This window comes from Aythya ferina (genome assembly GCF_964211825.1).
Source record: "Aythya ferina genome assembly, chromosome: 2".
NCBI lineage: Eukaryota > Metazoa > Chordata > Aves > Anseriformes > Anatidae > Aythya > Aythya ferina.
The window spans coordinates 130,935,769-130,958,493 of NC_140297.1; the positions used below are offsets into that span (position 1 = coordinate 130,935,769).

Consider the following 22,725-nt stretch of genomic DNA (forward strand, 5'->3'; position numbering starts at 1 on the left):
GATACAATATGGTTCTATAACCAGTTTGGCATTTATTGTGTAACTCCTGCCTTCCTAGGTTGACAAAAACACTGATGTCAAGATTACGACGTGCATGGTTTCTCTTCTGTCCAAAACAACTGTCAAACATCCCCCTTTTATTTTAAATTTTTAAAGAAAATTAAATTCACTTAAAAAAAAAAAAATCATAGGGACTGTTACTCATCTTTTTCCATGTTTTTGCAAGATATAATGGGATAAAGGAAATGATTTAATTTCCTAAAACAAAACAGCTATCACACAGTCAGTGACATTATACCTCTAGAAGTTTACTGACACCAATGACTAGCTGAATGAGTTTCTATTAAAAACAAAAAAAAATGAATTAGATTAAATGTAGCTGGATTTACCTAACTTTTCAAACTCCAGCCTTTGTAATTTTGCTTTCCTTGCTCCAGCTATCAGATTTTAAAATCAGAAAATGCCCTGGACAGGAAAGAATTAATTTTCTTTGTGGACAGGGGCCTGCAGGCCAAGTGCTATATAAAATGCTGTGCAATTACACAACAATGCTGAAGATCAAGTGTTGAATTTTCCACCTCTGAACTCACTTCCCCTTAACATTAACTGAAGTCACCCAATTACAATGTACAGCTACTACACAAAGCACAGCTCTGTGTGAGGGCCAAATCTGCCCAGCTTTCTAAGCTGTGAAGCCTCATTGAAGCTAAAACGGTGCTAAAGTTTTAAATTGTAATACAAAGAGTGTCCATCTGTGTTTGAAGTACTTGAGTTTGGTCTAGAACGATACCATGCACATTTACACCACTAGACAAATTTATTCATTTAGTCTTTGAGCTGCATATAACGCAACACAATGCACAGAGGGACCACCACATTTGGTCATAAAATACAAAACCACAAAGCATACTGCAGAAAGTACACCAGCTCTTTCCCCACAGATGCTTGCTGATGCTAAATGTCCACACTACCTGCAGGATCTCAATTTCTACTTCATTCTTGCAAATTCTTGTGCCCCGTTTTAGCATGTCAAAGGTATGTGGAGATGGCAGAAAGATGGGTTTCTCACTCACCGTTAACTTTTACAAACCCACATAACTACAATTCCACAAAACAAGAAACAAGCCTGATGACCACTGCAATTTAATAGTCTAGCTGATTTGTGCTCATCAGCAATTCAGCTGCCACCATCCCCTGTTCAGCTGAACTGGAAATAAAACACATAATCCAAGAAATAATATCTGAATTGAATAAATTTACATATAAATGTACAAATGCATGCGTATAATTTTCAGACGCAATAATTGTAAATCTAATAATACTCATGCAAATGGTTTCCCTACAATGCATATAATAAAATGGGTAAATCTAGTTCCCAGACATGTACATCTCAAAAGCAAATATTTTTCCAAACACTTTTCTCTTCAAGACATTTTTTAATTCAACCTCATTCATTACCATACTTCACAAGCTAAGGCTCAAATATGAACCTTTCTTTCTGGCTCATGAGAATCACAAACAAAAGAGTATTATTAAAAAGAATGACATTAACCATTGAAAATATCAGTGATATGCATGTGCTATATACCTAATTTCAAGTAATTTAGATGTGGAACTTTTCGTTGTAAATATTCATCAAGCATTCTAACAAATATATTCCAACTGTCTATCTTAATTGATCCTCAACAGTCCTTTCATAAACCAACTGCTCTCAGATAACTGGGTCAAACTGCTATTTTTACAAGCGTGTAAATAAATACAGATTTACACAGACCTGCTACATTCCTTAGAATAAACAGGCATGCATGCAAACTATCTACAATAATACATCTGAGTGTTGACTTTGCTCCTCTATTTAGATCTAAAATAATAGCACAAACATTTGGAAAAGCAGAGCGGATCATTGACTATCCAAATATTTCTCCTACAAAACAAATGCAGAAAATGTAAACACTCGCAGGGCAGAGTATAATTAGCTTGGCTGGAGCTGGATGCATTCAGGACCAGCCTGGTCAGAAGAAAACATTTTCATGCTGAAGGACACCATCCGTTTTCCTGTGTACTTTCTTAGGAAGGAATAACCCGCTTTCGCCTCCATGGGCAGGGAAGAGAGGCTTCCACTACCCATGGGTGTATGTTCCTACTGAAACACCCAAGAGCTGTGCTTATGTCTCAGAGACATAATGCAGGTGGGTCACTCCCTGTATTCCAGTCATGTACCCTGAGTGGGTGAGTCTTCACTGCCTGTTTTTTCACAAGACCCAATATTCTTCACTATCTGTGTCCACCATAAACTGAACGTGATCACCTTCTTCAAGCAGTAAGACCTAAGCTGGTGGCGTTCTCCTACACAGAGAAGGTCCCTGTGCTCTGAAGCAGCCTGCACATTGAAGGATTGCTGTGGAAGCAGGCCCTTTTTCTGCTCTGTGAGGTGGACTTTCTCTGCTGGAAGCTTCCAGCACGTTCCTCTGAAATGATGCATGATCCCAAGTGAAAAGGCACACTTGTGAGGAGGTAGCATAAAACAGGAAATAACCTTCCTAGGGTCATCGTCATCTTATTCCAACAAGTTTTTACTGGTTCACCCTACAGATTAATCATACCTAACTTTTAGACTTCTCTTCATACAACCAAGATCTATGGCTTGTAAGGGCACCTGGGAGACATGCCAGGGCCAACACCAGCACCGGCACTCCGCAGCCACTCAACGGGGAACTGCAGAGCTACAAACCTGAGCAATGCTGGAGCACCAGGTTTCTGTTAGGCACAAAACCCGCTGGGATTAAATGACTATTCAGTACCTAACTAATTAGAAGGGCTTCCACCCTGCTGCGACCTGCAGCAGCAACTCTGACGTGATTTACTGAGTGCTACAGAGTCCCACCAAGGTGACTAGGGTCCACCTGGACTTTTAGAGACGTATAAGCATGTTTTTGATGCACTCTTGTTCCTTATTATTAAATATTAAGGCTAGTAAGGACTATTTTTCCTACTAAGGTTGTGTAGATGCAATCACACCTCAGAAGGAGATGACCTTCAGACCTCCCCAGAATGGATTTTGGCACTGAATTTCCACCAGCATTCAGGGAGAGATGGAAGAGCCTAACTACCTTTTACACCTCTGTAAACTCCTTCAGACTTACAGTACATTTTTCCTCATTTCAAATACAGGTATGAGGCATGCTGACATTCACACAGACCCCAAGAAGAAGACTTACAATTTCTGCTCTACACATTAAAAAAAAAATTGGTTATATATGTGCTTTTCTACACACTTTAGAAACATAACCAGCTTGAGGAGTAGTACTTCCCCTGCTGTCTCTCTGAATATATGTCTATATACACACTGTGTTATCGGGTCAATTTTATCACAAGCCTCTCTCTTTACTTCTCATTGTAAGATCACAGAATCACAGAATCACAGAATTTCCTAGGTTGGAAGAGACCTCAAGGTCATCGAGTCCAACCTCCAACCTAACGCTAACAGCCCTCCACTAAACCATATCCCTAAGCTCTACATCTAAACATCTTTTGAAGACTTCCAGGGATGGTGACTCCACCACTTCCCTGGGCAGCCTGTTCCAGTGCCTCACAACCCTTTCAGTGAAGAAGTTCTTCCTAACATCTAACCTAAAACTCCCCTGGCTCAACTTAAACCCATTCCCCCTCGTCCTGTCACCAGGCACGTGGGAGAACAGGCCAACCCCCACCTCGCTACAGACTCCCTTGAGGTACCTAAAAAGAGCGATAAGGTCACCCCTGAGCCTCCTCTTCTCCAGGCTGAACAAGCCCAGCTCCCTCAGCCGCTCCTCGTAGGACTTGTTCTCCAGGCCCCTCACCAGCTTCGTCGCCCTTCTCTGCACCCGCTCAAGCACCTCGATGTCCTTCTTGTAGCGAGGGGCCCAAAACTGAACACAGTAAGATCCAACAACCAAGTCCTGAAACTATAAATAATTTTACCGTTTGGTTTTAAAAATAACAAGTTTGGTGTTAATTTAACCTGTACGATTCACTTGTCCATGCTGTGACAATATATGCTTAACTGGGCCAGTTTATACTATACATGTATTTTTCCCTCCAAATATTATTGTTGAACTATAAGTAAGTCGCACTCTTGGGAAAACAGTGTAAATTAATAATTCCTACAAATAAATCATCAATCTTATTTTAAAAAATGTGGTAACTCCCAATTGAAAAAGCATCACCACAAATCATCACTGTTTTAAAATTCGTCTCAGCCTCAAACTTCAAATTCTCCCACTTCCCCATTTTAAGGCAAATATTCAGCTCATTCTTGACAGTATGCAACAGAGTTGCTCTGAAGTTTTAACTAACCCCTCCTTTAACTGCAGGCTGCTATGTGCAGCAAGTCGCTGAGAAAGCTACTTTCATTGACAGGTATCTCCCCCACTCCCCGCATCCCCGCATCCTTTCTTTTTAAGGATATAATGGCGAAGCTGGATGGGAAAATGCTCAGCCGCTTTGTTTCAGGTCTGGACAGCATCTTGCTTTCCCACAACAGGTAGGCACAAGCACAGACCGCTGCTGAATGCATGAGACCTTGCCAGAGGCTCCAACCACCAGTGACTGCTGCTGTCTCAGGCGCAGCGTATTTTCTGCTGCCTGTGGCTCTTTGCCAAGCTTTAATTAAGACACTTCAGCTTGTCAGAGTGTTAACCCTCTGCTGCACCTACCTCTTCTCTAGGAGAAACCGAAGCGTAAGCATCCGCCTAGAAATAGCTGAGGAAATTTCACATCATCAGTATTGTGAGGGATCCAAGCCCTCCACATTTTTACATCAAAGATTCTATAAATTAAGATGAATTAACCAGATAGTGGCACTATTATTTTTATCAGTATTTCTTAAATTGAGTATGTCTAAGAGTTCATCCTGCACGGATTTGATGTGTAGTGCTCTGTTTAGTCTCCTCCAAATTAAAAAGGAAGGGTATCAAATTTTCAAGAAGTAGTAATTTCTTTAACAGAATAAAGGAGGAATCGTCTATTGGAAGTTCTTTACTTTCTGAGCAGTATTTTGTTGCATTCTTGAAGGCTGTACAGCAGCAATTTTTTCATTAGGGAACTGAGGAACCAGAACTGCATTTCTGTATTACAAGAGACGAAATGTGAACAACGTTTGCTGATCCATCAATACTATCTATTGGTCGCACGCAATGAACAGCCCCCATGCTGAATGGGGGGAAGCTGTGACAATAGTCAGAGGGGGTAAAAGGAAGCTCGTGTTGAGGCTGACTGGCACAGATTGCAATCTGTATTTTCATGTTCCAAAAGTCTGTTTAATCGCTGCATCCTGCCTATATGCGGAAATCTTCCCTAATGAAAAGCAATGCAAGTCACAATGCGACTGAGAGCTGGAATAAGCTCACCTCATTCTAATAACTGGGGGGAAAAAATAGCTTCACTTGAATGTGAGATGTTTCTGCTTGCAACAAAACCAATACCGACAAGCCAACTGTTTGGATGTTTTTAAAGCTACAGAAACATAGAAAAGTTAGTTAACTGACCGACTACAAGCTGCTCGTAGAATATTACAAGACATCCATAAGGCTGGCTGGATTTAATTACTACAGGGCAATAAAACTGGATTTCACACCGTCTAAATGAGGTAATTTGTGAGCCAACCCCACTCCTCTGCTCTTACTACACATTAGCTCCCACGTTAGGAGAAAGCGAACCATACTCCAAAGCTCCTACTCATCTGAGCTTAGTTGCACAGAATTCTTCTTTCTTTGAAGTTCTCTTCTCCAGACAGTATGTTAACAACTGCAATATCTGATCCTCCCCATTTCTGTGTTTCTGTAAATCAATATCTGAACTCTTCATTTTAACACATCCAGAAAACAACACTTTACATCAACACGCTCATAGCTTTGTCTCAGTATTAGATAATACATTCATTATTAAACTGAAAGTAAATAAGCAACCTAGTGTGTTTTTTTTGTTTGTTTTTTAAGTTAGAAAAAATAATTTCAAATATTTTGTCCTATTCTAGTTTTCCACTGGGATAATCACACTTTTGAACCTGAAAAAAAAAATGCATATAAGAAAACCAGTTAACATTCAGCTTTATTGCAAGTTCACAGAACCACGAATCATTTTCTATAGGCTGTACAAAGACAAATCCTAAAAAGAGCAGTGGTGACAGATTAGCCTTAGTCTATCGGTATTTTCCATTCTTACACTTCACTACCGTACTTTTCACTGTAACCCTCAGGAGCTATTTATCAAAAAAGGGCTGTCCCACATGGTACTATTAGAACTCAAAAGGTATGCCCTCGAATGTATTTTTAGAATGGTTATTTCAGTTTCCATAAAGTTCTTTTGAACTTACAGAGGCAACATGTGCCAAGTTTACTATTGTTTTTACACATAGGTTACGATATCCCGGGGCCCTTTGTTGAAGCAAGCCAAATAATTTATGTTAGAAACCTTTATTTTCCTTATTTTCCTGCTTTGGTTCACACTTCATTCTCCTTGTGAGGAAGGTACACAAATTATGTCCATTTAGATTCTGGCTAGATACGTGTCATATATAAATTGCATATACATGCATCATATTTAGGGCTGACTTTACCAGAAAGTATACCAGTTTCAGAAAGAGTATTATTTATTTCCATTCCAACGCAAAATGAGAGATACCAATAGACAGCAATGTTGCATTGTGAATGAAGTTTCAGATAGCCTAACTTGTGTTGAACTAAAATAGAAGCAGAGACATAAAAAAATTTCATCATTAACTAATCCATTATATAAACAACCGTCTTGAAAAAATCAAGCAGAATTTTTGTAAAAGATGTAATATGTTGTTATCAGCTTTTTGTTTGATACATGCTGCTACCATGAAAGATAAAGGAAAATCTGCCAAGGGTTGATCAGAGACATCTTCTTTCCCTTTTAACATTAAGTATTCCAAGAATTACCACCTCAAAGAAAAAAGAAAACAATCATTACTCATTTCAACTGAAATTCTTTACGCCTATTTCTGTTTTTAATTCTGTAAGCTACTGCTTCTCCAAGAAAATGAATTTGACCAATTAAGTCAAGAAGGATTCTTCATTTTGGGAAAACCTAAAACCCACGTGGAGGTTGTTCTCTGAGAAAAGCGGCCACGATGTTAAATGAGCATTTTGCATGCAACCAGGTGACCAGCTATCTTCTGATCCTCAACCAGGCAATCAGTCTGCAGAGCGTATGTGAGAAGTTTGGATGTACAGGGCATCCAAATTTGAGTACCTGAGTTAAAACTTTGCTCAAGTTTTGCTTACTAGGAAGGGGGAACAAGAAAAACAAACAAACAAACAAAATTAACCAGGAAGCTTTCATTCTCTGCTGGGAATTCTCATCTCAAGGTCTTGACATTTCATATCTGGAGTAAAACATTTTTTTAGTCATAAAGTATTTTAAAGAGTGTACAGCATTTACAGATTTCTATAGGATTAATCTTCATTCTCATTTATGGACTCTACAGATAAGACTGCTGAGGAGAACCCTTTTTTACACAGACTGCATCCTTTAGATAAACATTCTCTGGTCTTTCCTCACAGTACAGAAAACCAGTGGATGCTGAAGAGGATATACACTAAGTATTTTATTTAAGTAAAGAAATGGGTGAATGGTTTAGGAGACAGCTAACCTTCTAAGACTCTAGTATTTTTTATAAAGTTATAAATCTACTGGAGAATGCAAACATAACATTTTCAGCATATTTGGAAAAATTGATCTTAATGTGCTTGAAAAAAAAAAGAATGTATATAGCCTGGGTATATCCTAGAAAAGTCCCAAGGGGCGGCTTATTCCTTTCTACCACAATGAGTACTGAACAGCCACAGAGTAACATAATTTTGCAGATTCAAGCATAATTTAACTGTCTTTTGGTAGTATATGGACTGTCTCTTTCCTTTTTCTAAGATGCTAACGCCGACTCATTTCTGGATACATTTAAATGATTTCTGCTTTTGGCTTTTTCACCATTGCTTCTTGCCTGCCATGTGAATGAATAACCAGCCCGCTGCTCAGGACCAGCAGACATGCCCTTGCAGGAGCGAGTTTCACACTCTGAGTAATTACAGCCCTCCCACACCGATGCAGGACTATAATAGACATCTGCAGCACCTGCCCTCCCTGCGCATCACATTCCACATTGCAACAGCGTTTCTGAGCCATCGCCTGCTAAGGACCTGCAGTAGGATGCAAATGCAAAGAGAAGCAGTGAATCAGTCCTTCCTGCAGGCAGTGCTCAGCTTTGACATGCCACGGAGGAATATCCCTCTCCCGTAATTTTTCTGGTGTGTTATGTAGGGAGCTCTTCCCTCCCAGCAGAAGGGGGGCGGAGGGGAGGAGAGGATGTGTCAGACCAATTTACATGCAAATACTACTACGCATCCGCTCCAAAGCGCATTAAAAGAAAGCAGTTGCCCTAAAATATGGCCAGCAACATTTTATTACCTTTGTATGCTTTACTGCTAGGTTTTGAAATGTTGGCTAGTGATAATAAAGGCTTGTTATCTGGAAATCCTGGCAACCTGGCCTCTAAAGGCCACAGCCATTGTGAGCATCCTGGTAAGAAGAAATCAATTCGTTACCGTGGTTGGTGTTTGCAGAGCTGTTCAGCAGAGGCACTCTTGGAAAACAGACTACTGAAGTATTTTGCAGACTCCTGACATGAAACTGCACAGAGACGTAGAAGGAAGGCAGCAGAAGCACACCAGCAACGGAGACGGGGCTTCTGCCAGCCTATGTGGGGTAAGTGTCTGCCACGGTGCCCTGTCAGCCTTCCTTACAAGCGTGTTTAAGAAGAGCCCTGTGGCACAATGTCATGGAATCACAGAATGGCTTGGGTTGGAGGGGACCCATAAGAATCACCCAGTTCCCCCCCCCGCCATGGGAAGGGACAACTCCCACCAGCCCAGGTTGCCCAAAGCCCCATCCAGCCTGGCCTTGAGCACCTCCAGGGACGGGGCAGCCACAGCTTCTCTGGGCAGCCTGTGCCAGTGCCCCACCACCCTCACAGTATAGAATTTCTTCATAATACCTAATCTAAATCTCCCCTCTTTTAGTTTAAAGCCCTTCCCCCTTGTCCTATCACTACACCCCCTGACACAGAGTCCCTTCCCTGGCTTTCTTCCAGGCCCCCTTTAGGCACTGGCAGGCTGCTGTAAAGTCACCCCAGAGCCTTCTCTTCTCCAGGCTGAACAACCCCAGCTCCCTCAGCCTGACTTCACAGGAGAGGTACTCCAGGCCTCTGATCATCCATGTGGACCTCCTCTGGACCCCCTCGAACCGGTCCATGTCCTTCTTATGCTGCAGGCCCCAGAGCTGAGCACAGTACTGCAGGCAAAGCTGTTAAGATTCATCTGCTTCATATATCCCAGTATAAAACCAAATAAGCAGGACTGAAGTCATTGCTTGCAAAAAGTGTTTCCACTTTGGAATGATTAGCACCAAGATTCAGATTTAATAAGGGTATGAGCAAAGGCTCTACCTCGTGCAGACCACGGTATCGGTAAAGTCATTCATGATACAGTCAGAGTGAAAGAAATGTTCAGCATGTTTTAAGACTTTGAATTGGTTTGAAAACAATATTATTTTTTTAAAAAAGCATTTTAAATTAAACAAATCCATGGACTTCCATGAATGGAATACCAAGAACTTGGTTCATTTTAGCATTAATAACCAAGAAGATAGTACAAGTACTTTTTCTACTGCTTTTTCAATTTTATTTTTTAAGCTCAAAATGCTGGACTCTCGTTATTACCCAATAAGAAAAAAATAAACAGTTATAGAAGAAAGACACAAAATATTAAAAAATAGTGTTGTTAATACCAGAAAATAATTAAATCCTACAAATTGAAAGTTTCATTATGTGTGAGCTCAAGATTTTTTCAAATCTGAAGCCATGACTTTTGCTCTTGGCAAATGAGTTGTGAACGAGTAACCTGAAAGATATGTGAAGACAATCACCATTATTTTAAAATAGCCCAATAATTTTTACGTTTTATATTTACATATGGCTTTATTTAAAGTAGACACGCCTGCTTTGAACACTAGATATAAGACATGTGACTGCATTTGAGCAGGCTGGCACTGAGTACATAAAGTAGGCAAACGTTTGTGCGAGTGCCAAAGTATGCCTGCGAGCCTACCAAGAACCTGATCAATCACAATCCCGAATGGACAATTTTTAGTTCGCTTCAAAGGAGGAAAATCCTCACCTTTCAACTACTGTTAGCGCTACTGCATACCCTAGCACGGAAGTGCTCACAGATCCACAGGCTGGTAAATGAAGCAGGAACACAGAGCACAATTTTTGTAATGAAGACAAACCTTCATATCCAAGTTTGCCCTATGATGAGAGAAGAAAAAAATGGAGAAATAAACTGCTCCATCTTTTTTTTTTTTTTTTTCCAACAGAGTAATTCTGATTTGCTGCAAAACTCTTTTTTTTTTTTTTTTTTTGCCTTTAGCTGAAATCACTGCTGAGCAAATTAGACCTAGCCTAACCACCCCAGCTATGCAGCAGTCCTTCCCACTGGCTTCCTATAATCCACAGACTTAGCTAAACCCATCAGTGAAAATTGGCATGCACACCAGGCCAAAGCTTAGCGTACTGTTAATACATCGTGCGGAAGCAGAGCAATATTTCAAGAACCTCTGCCTTACAGCAATGTGTAACTCAAGCGAAGGAAAGACCCCAAAAGGAATATTGTTTTCTGCCGTGCATCACTGCGGCTTTGTGTCCCCCACAGCACTGGCAGCCGTGGCCAGGCAATGCCCTGCCAAGCAGAGGCTCACCATTTGTTTACGGAGCTCTGTCTGGAGGAAGCAGAGAGCATTTCATTCTCATCTACAGGAACCCTTTCAAAGACAGCTGCCAAGAACAGCCTCGAAGGGCTTCAGGGGGAGAAAACTCTCGTAGTTAGTCGCTGAATAGACCAGACTGGTGCTGGGCGCCTGAAGAGGAGTGAGAGGGAGCAGGCTCTACCCTATCTGAAAAGTTCAAACGTTTTTAGGTAATTTCAAATATATAAAGTCATAGGAAAAAAAGGCCATGAACTCTGTAGGTGGAGGTCAGATCAGCAATCAACTTATAATTACCCTTCAGATTAAGATCTCTACATAAATATTTTAAGTTAATGAGTACAAATTACAAATAAAATAAATTCATATGCTATTAAATTCATATAGCTACACATATTTCCTTACAATGTATGGAAAAGACCTAAATAGTCTGATTGGGACTTAATGTTGTAGAGGGTTATGATGTAAGTATTTTAATTTTTAAAACTGATACTCCATTAGTCCTGGAAGATTTCAGAAGTGTCAAACACGTACACTATGCATTTCAGTAAAGACAGCCTCTGCATAGATTTATACCAACTGTGAAACTGGTTAATAAGATCTCATTATCTTTGGAAGAGCCCACTAATTACTGTGACAATAAAGACTAGAGCAAGAGGTTTCATAAAGAACAAACAAGCAATCCTTCATTCCTCCTTCACTCCTCCTTGTAATATCATTAATAAAGGAAAAATTGCCTAAGCTCTTTTCCACATACACTACTAACAAGAAGTCACCAAACTTTAATAAGTGAGAGGCAATTTTTCATTTCATCCAGTGGTTCTTTCTCCACCTTCAGAGACACATCTCGATTTCTTGGTTAAGTGGGTATATGACCACGCACTGTGACCAAATCACGTGCACTTCTCCATGGTATCAGAGGCTGCCAAGTCTCAATGCAGTTCATTTAAACAACATCTCCAGGATTTTTCAGAACAATTCCTTCAGGACTTAGAGGATATGGTATGTGCTTGGGGGGTAGGGGACTAGTTACTATTTCTTACCCATGCTGGGTGGCTGGATGTTCAGTTCTTTTGATAAAAATGAATACTTCTGAAATGCTAAGCAGGGAAAATGGGAAAATTCCATAAATTCCATCTTGACAACTATCACAAGGGAAAAAGCTTCATTTCTGTTAGGAAAAAAAGTTCCATGACTATCATACTTCAGTGTCCACAAATCACAGGCATGTTCAGCAAGTCCACAAAGCAACAACAACTTGCATCTCCTCTCGGCTGCTGCCATTCCCAGGCTGCCGACAGCACCATGGCAGCAGTGACCACACACAGACTCCAAAACGTATTAAGGCAAGTTTTAACAGCTATGGAGTACTCACAGACTAGTGATACTTTTTTTCTTTTTAATAAATGAATCTTATACTGCATATCTTCCAGCACAGTAGCAATACATGCCTAAGACTTTAAATTTCATCTTGAATATTTAGGAAAATCAGGTAGGCAAAAACAGTGGTAGCAATGCTCTGTCAGAAGCTCTTTACCCAGTAATTGCATCAAGTTGAGTGTTGCTTCACTACTTCTGCTACCTCTGCTTCTTCTACGAAAATATCTGATAAAAAAAATTATAGTCCATTCCCATTCTAGTCCCACACAGATGTATTATTTTTGCCTCTAAATACATTTTTTTTCTTTCTATTTAGACTTCCAGAACTATTTAATATTAGCAAAGAAGTTGAATCCCATACACAGCTTCAAAACACTCAACCTTAGAAGATTTACCTGTCCTATTAGGAATTTATCTGCTTTTGTGTCCAGGCTGGATAATAGCAACTAAATAGGCTGTGAAGGAGCTACATGATGCGTCAGTGGATGACGAGCATCTTTCAGGGATTCCATGTGTAGGAGTAGCTGACAAAGTTAATTTTATCAGACTTTTCAGCTTATTCCTAATGGCAGACAACACCCACTGCTCGCTTTGATGAAACATTCCCCTTATTGCAGTTGACAACAAATACAAATGCATGACCAAAGCATCTATGGCCTGCCTGCTTTCGGTCTGGCAGGCAGATTTTCTATCAAGTTATTATCTTAGAGCTGCAGAACAGCATAGGTTGGAAGACACCTCTGGTCCAACCCCCACTCAAGCAGGGACACCTACAGCTGCTTGCCTAGCACCACATCCAGGCAGCTTTATAACATCTCCAGAGGAGTCTCAGCAGCCTCCTGGGCAACCTGTGCCAGTGCTCCATCATCCTCACAGCACAGAAGGGATTCCTGATGCTCAGACAGATCATCCTGTGATCCCGTTTCAGGCTCCCTTTAGGTACTGGCAGGCTGCTGTAAGGTCTCCCCAGAGCCTTCTCTTCTCCAGGTTGAACGACCCCAACTCCCTCAGTCTGTCTGCATAGGAAAGGTAGAAGATGCTCTATTGCCTTTTTAAAAATGTTGGTTTAATTAGAAATTCCTAGTCTACAGTGTTTAAGGAAAAAAAAAAAGTGATACAAACCCAAAAAGAAACTGGGAGAAAAAAACAAGAAGCCCAACTTTAATTTCATGATTTGTGGAAGGCTTAACTAATGCTGTCTGAACACCCTGAGGTTTGTATATCAGCTGCAGAGCATTCCTCTAGCTGTGCTAATCCCCTTCTCAGACTCTCTGTTCCGAAGGGATGAATAATTACCACTCTTTGGTTTAGAGATATACGATAGCATTAATTTTGCAGAGTGGGATCCATACTATACGAAGCCTTGCAATTCACATTTGGCCCTAACAGTAATTAATTCAATTTCTCAACCTAGCAACTCAACAGCTTCTGTCTTTGGGCAAGTCTGCACCTCTCACCGGACTGCGCCACGAGCTAGTTGAGGCGCAGCTAGCTCCCGAACTGAAACCAAAGGCTGCAGCCGGGCAGCACTGCAGCTGAATTCGTTATGCTAAGGAGAGGGTCGAGGCCTCAGTTACACCTGACCAGTTACACTGCTTCAGCAACCTGGGCTGGTTTGCCCTCGCCTGTGCTATGGGAATGCATCAGTGTGGGCAGAAATTAAGCCAGGAACATCTGGACCTTGCTCTGCTGCGTGGTGGAGCACAGCCCAGCTCCCTGCACCCCCGAGGAGTACAGGACACCTACGTACCTGGCGCGCTGCTACCTCGCCAGCTGCCAGCCTGAGACCCTCAGTCCGACGGGATGGGGAGGGCCAGGGCTTGCACCAGGAATCGCAATCTTCTGCACCTGGGATGGCTGACATTCCTAGAGCCTTATCTGGCTGCTGAGGTAATTGACATTACTACAAGTATTTCAGTCGGGCAGCACTTCCCCACGTGCCAACAGCAAGGCTTTATCGTAGTGTGGAAAAAATAGTTTCCAAACAGATTGCATATAAAGATTTAAGTCACCTACTCTCATGGGTTTCAGAACAAAATACTAGGAACAACCTTAATAATGAGTGTATAATTCTAGTTTCTACAGTTCTTGACATCCAGTATCTGAATTAGGGCAAAAGAGAGAGTTAACCTACCTCGTCTCCTACAGACAGCACTCAAGCCTTCCAATGCAGTAGTAAGTTTCCCAAGCTTTGTTTTCTATCGTGTGTGTGTGCACGTCCACATATGAGAAAATGTGTGGCTTAACGAGTATTTACAGGCCTTGACACTGCCAAAAGAGCCCCAGGCCACCTATAGACTGCTTTGTTCTCCCAAGATGTTTTATACAGCATATTCCATCTCCATTTATCATGATGCCCTGGGAAGGCAGGGCTGGCACAAAGTTTTCACCAGTAAATGCTGCTAGTTTTTTGAGGTTTGCTTTGTGTTTTTTTTTTTTTTTTTCTTGTTTGTTTGTTTCCTCCAAAGGCCATCAAATCTCATAACCCTCTGCTACTCCAAACTGATGACAGAAATGAAAAACAGAGACAAAAAAAGGGATTTGCAGGACAGCATGCACTGCTGTGGCAGTAATCCTGGGTCTATGCTGATGAATTGTACGTGTGATAACCAACACCTGTCCCATGCTATTACTACATTAACCAAACCCCGGAGTATCTATCTGTGATGAAAAATTTACAGTCCAAAAAATGTTTACACGCTTTGGGCTCCAGGAACTCTGGAAGCAGAGTCTTTGTGTATTACAGAACCACAAGAAGCCAACACCTCAATTTGTGGTTGAGAATAACCACTGAAGAACGATCTACAGTGGGTGGCAAAAACAGGCACAATTGTAAAGTAACCAAGCAAATAATAAGCTATGTCCATAGGGGATAAAAATGCTATAATTTCAGCAATGCACACTGCTATAAATAAGTTAGAGGTTATTTGCCGAAGTACACAGCCTGAGTTTGCAATCACATGGCTACTCTGTGAGCATGCTTTTGAAAAGAAAGCTGAAATTGTTCAGCAGCAGACACAGTGGCACCGCATGCATTGTTTGGGCTAGGAGCAACAGCGAATTGCACTATATGGAAGCTTTGTAGAAAAGGGAGTTCGTGCCACCTCCTTGAGTTTAGCTGTCTTAAACATAAACAATAAGGCTTCCTTTTCAAGTCGCAGAAGTGGTATGTGGGAACAGGACGACAAGATCAGTCCTGCTTACCATTTCTCCCTGGAATTCGGGCAAAGTTTGTGACCGAAGGCTGGCTGGAGTGCCAAAAGCCAAGTTTGCTGATGACTGGTGCCAACCACCTTGGTCCTAAGAGAATTTCAACATGACATTCTGGTACTTTTAATCACAGCTAGAGACTGGTTTTCACAGCGTGGAGTCTGGCTGTCTGATGATGTTTTCCATAAAAGATACAACTTGGAAAAGATTCAGGAAAGCGTGTGTGAACTTCATTTTGTACTTCAGCAAGTTTGACCTGGTCGCAATTATTCAATAAGTCAAAAATAAGATGTTCTAAGACCCTTCAAAGTACAGAGGAATTTGTCCCTGCAATAAACAAGTGCTTACTCAATGGGTAGCACAGCTTTGAGGCTGAAGAAGGTGAGGGTGGAGTAGGCAAGTACAAAGACTTTTTGACTTTGGGGAGTTACTTGGTGTTACAAATTTACTAGCAACATGGCACCGATGGGCTTATGGACTTAAACCATTTGAAGTTATAGTTGCAAAAGAAATCACAGTTATCCAATCTTACCAAATCCTCCTTGGCTGTTTACTTACGCCACTATGGGTTTATTGGTTTTGTTGACGCTGTTTTCAATAGGCAAGAAATGTTTTAAAAAAATCTGATCTGATGACAAAATAATAGAGCAATTTGTGTGAATGGTAAGTTCTTGCTGATTACATGCAATGTTAATACGTATTTTAGTAAATCATGCAATTTCTGCTTTCATTATATATAAAAGAGCAAAAATGATTTATTAGTTTTTACAAAAGCATCATTGGAAGGAATACATGTACTGCTACAATACAGCCACCCCTAAAACATGGTAACTGCTTAAAAGCACAAAATAAAACTGCAAATTCTAACAGTTCATTTGGAAAACTCACTGGTAAAGAGGTGAGCAATAATTCATGAACCAAAAAAAAGCTTATTAACATACAATACTGAATATAATAATATAAAACTGCAATTAATGATAAATGAACCAAATTGTATATTTATAATATGCATTAGAAATCAGCATTGGAAAAAAGAATACAGAAAACAAGACTGCAAGGAGCTTAACGTACCAATACAAATAGCAGTATCAGAGCACATGAACGAGGAAATGCCATCAAAAGATTAAGGAAGGACGGAAGATAATTTAGTTCATGTAAGAGAATGGCTGCGCATTTACTTCATCTCATTATAATTTTCCTACAGTGTGCTTACTACTAGAAAAGGCTTGAGAGGAAAAGGCCGATCTGTTGGGAAAAAAAACTATAACCGAAGGAGGGAAGCAGCAAAGGAGGAAGGTACCAATTTAACACCAATGAACTATCAGCAATAAATCATATACATAAATAGAATGAGAAAATGCTGCTAGCATAGTTGCTGTTGTCATTTTCCTCACTTAACACTGGTGGGAGTTTAAAATTTTCCTCAGCAGTCCTAGAGCCTTTTCTATGCCAACGTTACACCATGGAAATAAAAAGTAATTTTGCACATTGATTCAGTAAGGCGTGCGTTTTTTCAGTACCTTCAATATATATTAAGATTGAAAAAAACAGTACTACGTTTCTATGGGTTTTCAGTCCCTTTCAAATGCCTTTCTTTTTCTGCATCTGCAGGAATTTGAAAATTGTACTTGCAAAAGCATCACTCTTATTGTAGCCTTCATACTGCTTGTTAGCAATTTCCTTCTTTCCCCTCGAGAATTACACACCACACATAGATGGCATTTAGCTGGCGACAGATAGTAAAAAGGAAATAGACCACTGTAAAAACAAACATGTAAAACTAAAATCAGCATTGCTGCAGCAAGACTTGCTTCCTTTATACATCACATTACTCTTTTTTTTTTTTTTTTTTTTTTTTTAAGCAGTAGTACCATCAACATTACAAGTTTGACGTGAAAGCTGTACGATTTGCCAAGCTGCCAGAAGGTCATGAATTTCCTGCGTCTCTTTAAATGATGCTGACCTGACTCTGCCCTCCTTTTCCTCTGGAGCATGCCTCTGTGCATCACCTTCATAGCTAGCTATGCAAAGGTTTCACTGGAGATTCCCCAGCCTTACTTTTCTTCTTCTCCATTCATTTTTCCCAACGGCCAGGATGTTTCTAGCTTCTCTCTCCCCTATCCACATGTTCATAGAGCACCTTTGTGATCGTGCACTTATGATTTCCAACAAGTGCCCCCCTTTTCTCATGTTGAAGCCTATCTCATCCTCTCTCTTCACCCCTTACAAAGGCCTGGGGTACGAACCCTCTCCTTTCCTCTCTCCATACCATTCTTACCTTCCAGACAGAAAAAGAGGGAAGTCTAACATCACTGTTTTGAAGCAGAAGAGAAGACATCATCACCCATGCTCAGTGAGACAGGGAACCTTGAGACAAGGTGCATGGAAAAGGCTCAGGTGTTCAACACCTCTTTTGTGCCAAGGTTTTCACCTTAAGGCCTACTCTCGAGTACTGTAAGGGTTAAAATGAACACTTAGAGCAAAAGAAAGGTGCACTGAAAAAGGACAGACAGCATCGCCATGCTTTATTTACAGCGTTTAAAGCAGCACTCCAGACATCTGAAACAAATCTTTACTTTCATAAAAATCTCTTCATTTTTTGGCCTAAATGCACACTGTTTTTTTTATAAGGGAACTGATGACTCAAGCAGCTAGCATCGATCAGAAGGAAAGCAAATGTTTTAATTTTTAAAAAGCCCCTAATGAAGGAAAAGCCACAAAGTATTAAATAGATTAATGAAATTATGTCAACGGGAGTATCTACAAACATTAACAGAACTCAGCTATGAAAATGCTAACTCCTGCCAGTTGTCTGGTCTTTATTTAATTTGAAAGAAAAGAGTTGGAAAGATGATGTCTTTACCACTGCCTCTCTGAACCTTCCCACAGTAATCTTGCACACGACAGTCAGGGAAACAAATGCTCAGTAGGCAAAGGGTGAATTTCCTATACAGTGGCACCTTTCCTTCTGTGAGTGCACACTGGGGGCAAGGCAGATTGCTCTGTACTGTGCTTTATGTCAGGTTCTGGCTGAAAGGGGCAGTAATTGCTCAAGAAGCATACTCACATGGAATGGCAGTGGAGTAGCTAACTCCAAACTCACGCCTAGCTTAATGCACAGTAACTTAAGCTGAACACACAAACTGGAACTAAACCAAACATTGTCTTATTGAAATCCTCCCCCACGCAGATTCCTCTGTGCACCTTTTTGTGAAGAACTTTTTTTTTTTAATCATTTTTAAGAGCTGTTAAAGTTTTGTCTAAGTTAAGACAGCCTCAATAAATGAATTTGCTATAAAACACCCAGACTTACTCTCCTTACCCAGACTCAAAAGATACAGGATTTTTAATCGGATTCCACTCTGCCCTTATCTGTAAAATATTTTAAAAATAGAACAAAAAGTAGAAGAATTTAAAATGTTTCCCAAATAAAATTCACTCTGGCAACCATTCAAACGGCATGAACATTTTGATACAGTTTACCAAAACAACATTAGGTAATGTTTTAGGATGCTCATTAAGCTGTCATGATCTAAATCGCAGCCGGCATCAAATGATTTCTTCCCTTCTCTACTATTTAAGTTTGGCAAATATGCACAGTATAAAAGGTGTCAAGTAAAATTGCCACAGGACATACTGGAAATCCCTGCACCAGCTGCACACCCAAACCTAAAGGAAGTGTCTTTCTGATCCTATAGCCTGATAATACTGGAGTTGCTGGAGGGTTTTAAAGCAGGCTTTGAAAATAAAGCTTCATTACCCTGGCATGGAAAGGTGCAGCTTAATCCTCTCTGGAAGCTGGTCCTACAATCCTGCATTTCAGAAAATTGCTGAAAGCCTTTGTGCTTTGAATGGGAATTGGTCATTAACAGTACAGGTGCAGACCATGTATCAGGCAGTGTCAGCACAACCCCTTCCCACATTTTCTGGTTCTTAAGAATTCCATCTGATAATGGCAGCAGCAGGTTATAACAGCAACTTTTCACCATGGATTAAAGTGTTGCTCATTTGGAGATCGAAGAATGACACTTCATTTCCTCTGCATGTTAAAAGAAAGGGGAAAAAACATCATATTCTTCCTAGAACTGAAAAGTTACTTTACCCTGGCTTTCTTAGAGACCCTTTCTGCCATTCGTACGATCTCTGCATGCTTCACAGAGTTCTGTATAATGTTGTCATAACTCAAAATTAATACAGCATTTAAATCAAAGCATAACAAGAAATGTGTATTTATTAATTAGTCTATGTTTTAAAAGTACAGCACATATTAAGTAAGACCCTGAGATCATAACGGTAATAAGTACTTTTGTCACATGAAGTAAATCCCAGACAGCAACCTGCTGTTGATATTTATAACCAAATACATCCCTGCCTGACGCCTGTGACGTTTCTCCAACAATACCTTTGGTTTCTAAGCTGATTTATGCTTACAATCTCAAAACAATCAATACTGATAAAATATGCTTTTTGCAAACCTATGAAACAGCTTCTGCAAAGACGGTGGGAAGAAAGAAAACAAGCAGCAAAAAAGTAATTCAAATGTTCATTCAGTTTAAATTCCATACCACTACTGTTTTAAGATTTCTTTTACTTACTAGCTTACCTTTTTTGTTTTTAAGGTTGAAAAATTACTTTAGAAGAGCTAACACAAAAATATATTCAGGTAGCTGCTTCAACTTTGCCAAGCTAAGGACTTCTGTTTCTATAGTTACTCCTTCAGCAAAGACAGTGTTAAGGATGAAATCCTGATTGCCATGGGGCAGTAGAACTGCAGGGTCTTTCCCTTGCATGTCCCAAGAAATCACAGCTGTCAGGATCAGGACTTAGCAGGTTAAGAGAACCAGATTTTCGGAGAAGAACCTCAAGCAGGATTTTGTTTTTTTTTTCAAGTAACTTCCAGCACTTTCAAAGATCAAAGAACATTACATAAGAAAAAGCAAACTAAATTATAGTATCAAAGCAAATAGTTGAGTTCTAGTGAGAACTCAAAAAGCATAACAACTAAGAAAGTACCAACAGCACATGTTCTCATGAAGATGCCTCCTTACAGAAATGGCAAGAGAAAGGGTTCTCCCCCATAGCAATTTTGGGTAACTAACATTTTGGGTAAGTTACTGAATGTCTGAAGAGACAATATAGAAAAAGCAAGGATCAGCGTTAGAATACAGATACTAGAATAGCCATGCTCACAAGGCAGACTGCATAAAACTTGTATTAAGTATTTCCATATTTGAAGATTAAATCTGATTCTTTGGTCCTGAATTGATGGCCTTCTAGAAATCATCTGTTTTCTGTAGATTAATGTGCACTTCTTTCTCCTTGGCACAAACAATAAATATTTTGTGAACAAAACAGTAAACAGTCCTACTGATAACATGCCAGTAAGACACAGAGATAATGTCACTTCTGTCAGCAAGGGAATTCACAGAAATAACAGTATCAAAGTCTTATGGCAGTCACCAAAGTAAGTACAGACCTAAACACACATTGCAAATTCTACTGAGTTCTTTTCAAGTTTTGGAAGAAGGTACTGCAGCACTGTTTTGCCCCTTTTTCTGGTGATCTAAAACAGCTATACCCTTCCAAAGGGAGTAACGTCTCATTTCAAGGTGCTTTAACAAGCAATGCACAAGACATTAAGCCTTCACACTTACTAAGAAGCCAGTATATGAAAAGATTATATTTGTTTTTGTAAGGCAAACTTTACTCAGGGAATCAATGAGCTACTGTCTTTACTAAGTACACAGATCAAAGCAATTGTACAAGCAACGACATTTGCTTGCATATTCTTCCCACTACATTTTAATAAGTCATGAGATCCAAACTCAGCAGCACCTAGGTACTATCGATGATATATGCAGCTAAGATAGAAGTTTGCTGGGTTTATTTTTGATTCCACAAGTAATCTGCAAGTTTCACATTATAAATCCCCTTAGAAATGGACTGGAGCTAATATGTTACATGACTCAGCACCTTATGACAAGCTAACAACAAACAACAGAACAAAAGATTGCCCACAACTGTGTTCCTTGAAAAATCCAGATAAATTTTAGGAATTCCAATTACAGAGACATAATGAATTGGAAAAAGGGTGAGATTTATTTCAATTATTTATTTCCTAATAAAAATATTTTTATTTAGAGGATTAGGTCTGTATGGCATTTAAACATTTAAGAGACCATCAACAAGGTCAGGTTCCAAGACTGAACTGATGAGAAACAGGATTTGAATCAATCTCCTACACCTCAATGAATGCTGGGGGGTCCATGGGTCCATCAGTACCAACACTGCCACAACGTTCTCGGTGTTGTGGATATTGCCTGTGCCATCAGGTGAAGTACCTACCAACTTTAGCTCCAAATCTTATTTCATTAAAAATGCCCAGACTCTTTATGTCCCTCTCTCTACTGCCACTCAAAGGCAGGGGACAGGCATGACCAAGCCTTATGTGGATTGACTTGTTTTTATCATTAGGACACACAGCCAAAAAGTTTTATTGGCCTAGATGCTCTCAGGGCCAGGTTTATGCTCCCAGCGTTCAACAGAGAACCCTGAAGCACCCGCTCCTACACATTTCCTTGGGCCTCACTTCCTACACCAGTACCACAGCCTGTGCTGACAGAGCAGAAACACAGCATTAGGAGCAAAAAGAGAGGAGTTAAAAGAAAACCATGGCCAGACCAAAACACCTGTCTACTTGTGAGGTTTTTCAGCAAGACACATTTCATTGAAATACCTTTATTTCCCACACTTCATCTCATTACCCCGCTATTACAGAGCACCAGGACAAACCGAGACACACAGGAGGAAGCAGGGAATGGTGGGCTTAGCACTCACCAGGTAAATAAATTGTGCTAGGGACTTAAAGACAATACGAGAAGTTGCCTGTTCCCCAAACCTGGGACAAGATAATGGGAGCTGCACCCTAAGCAAGGAGCAGCAGGAACACATGCAGCTGTGCTATCCCACAGGCAGAGACAGCTGAGAGTTACAGGTGAGAATCAGAGAGAAGACCAAGACAGAGCCATGGTGGGTATCTGCCATGGACTGTCTGATCAGCCAAATAACGTGCAAACTCCCCAGTATGTCACCTCACGTTCGTATATTTAGAATAGATAGTTCCTGCACAAGAAGGCTTACTGTCTGCACAGGACTAAAGTTCCACATTCACAAAGCTTCCAAGTATTTCAAGAAATAATGCTTGTTTTACCAACTCAGGTAATAACAATTTCCCTTTTCCTAGTGACAAAAGCCCCACCGGTCAGAAGGTGAAACCTACTGCACAAGTGGAAATGAGACAAGAGACAGGGCTCTCCC

The 22,725-nt window shown here is 40.4% G+C and overlaps 1 protein-coding gene across 1 annotated transcript in view; it reads right to left on the reverse strand.

The window, feature by feature from the left end:
• The window catches only part of LOC311432740 (tumor protein D52-like), a 112,725-nt gene that overhangs the window by 36,095 nt on the left and 53,905 nt on the right, over window positions 1-22,725 (reverse strand). The gene's annotated exons all lie outside the window — the stretch shown is intronic.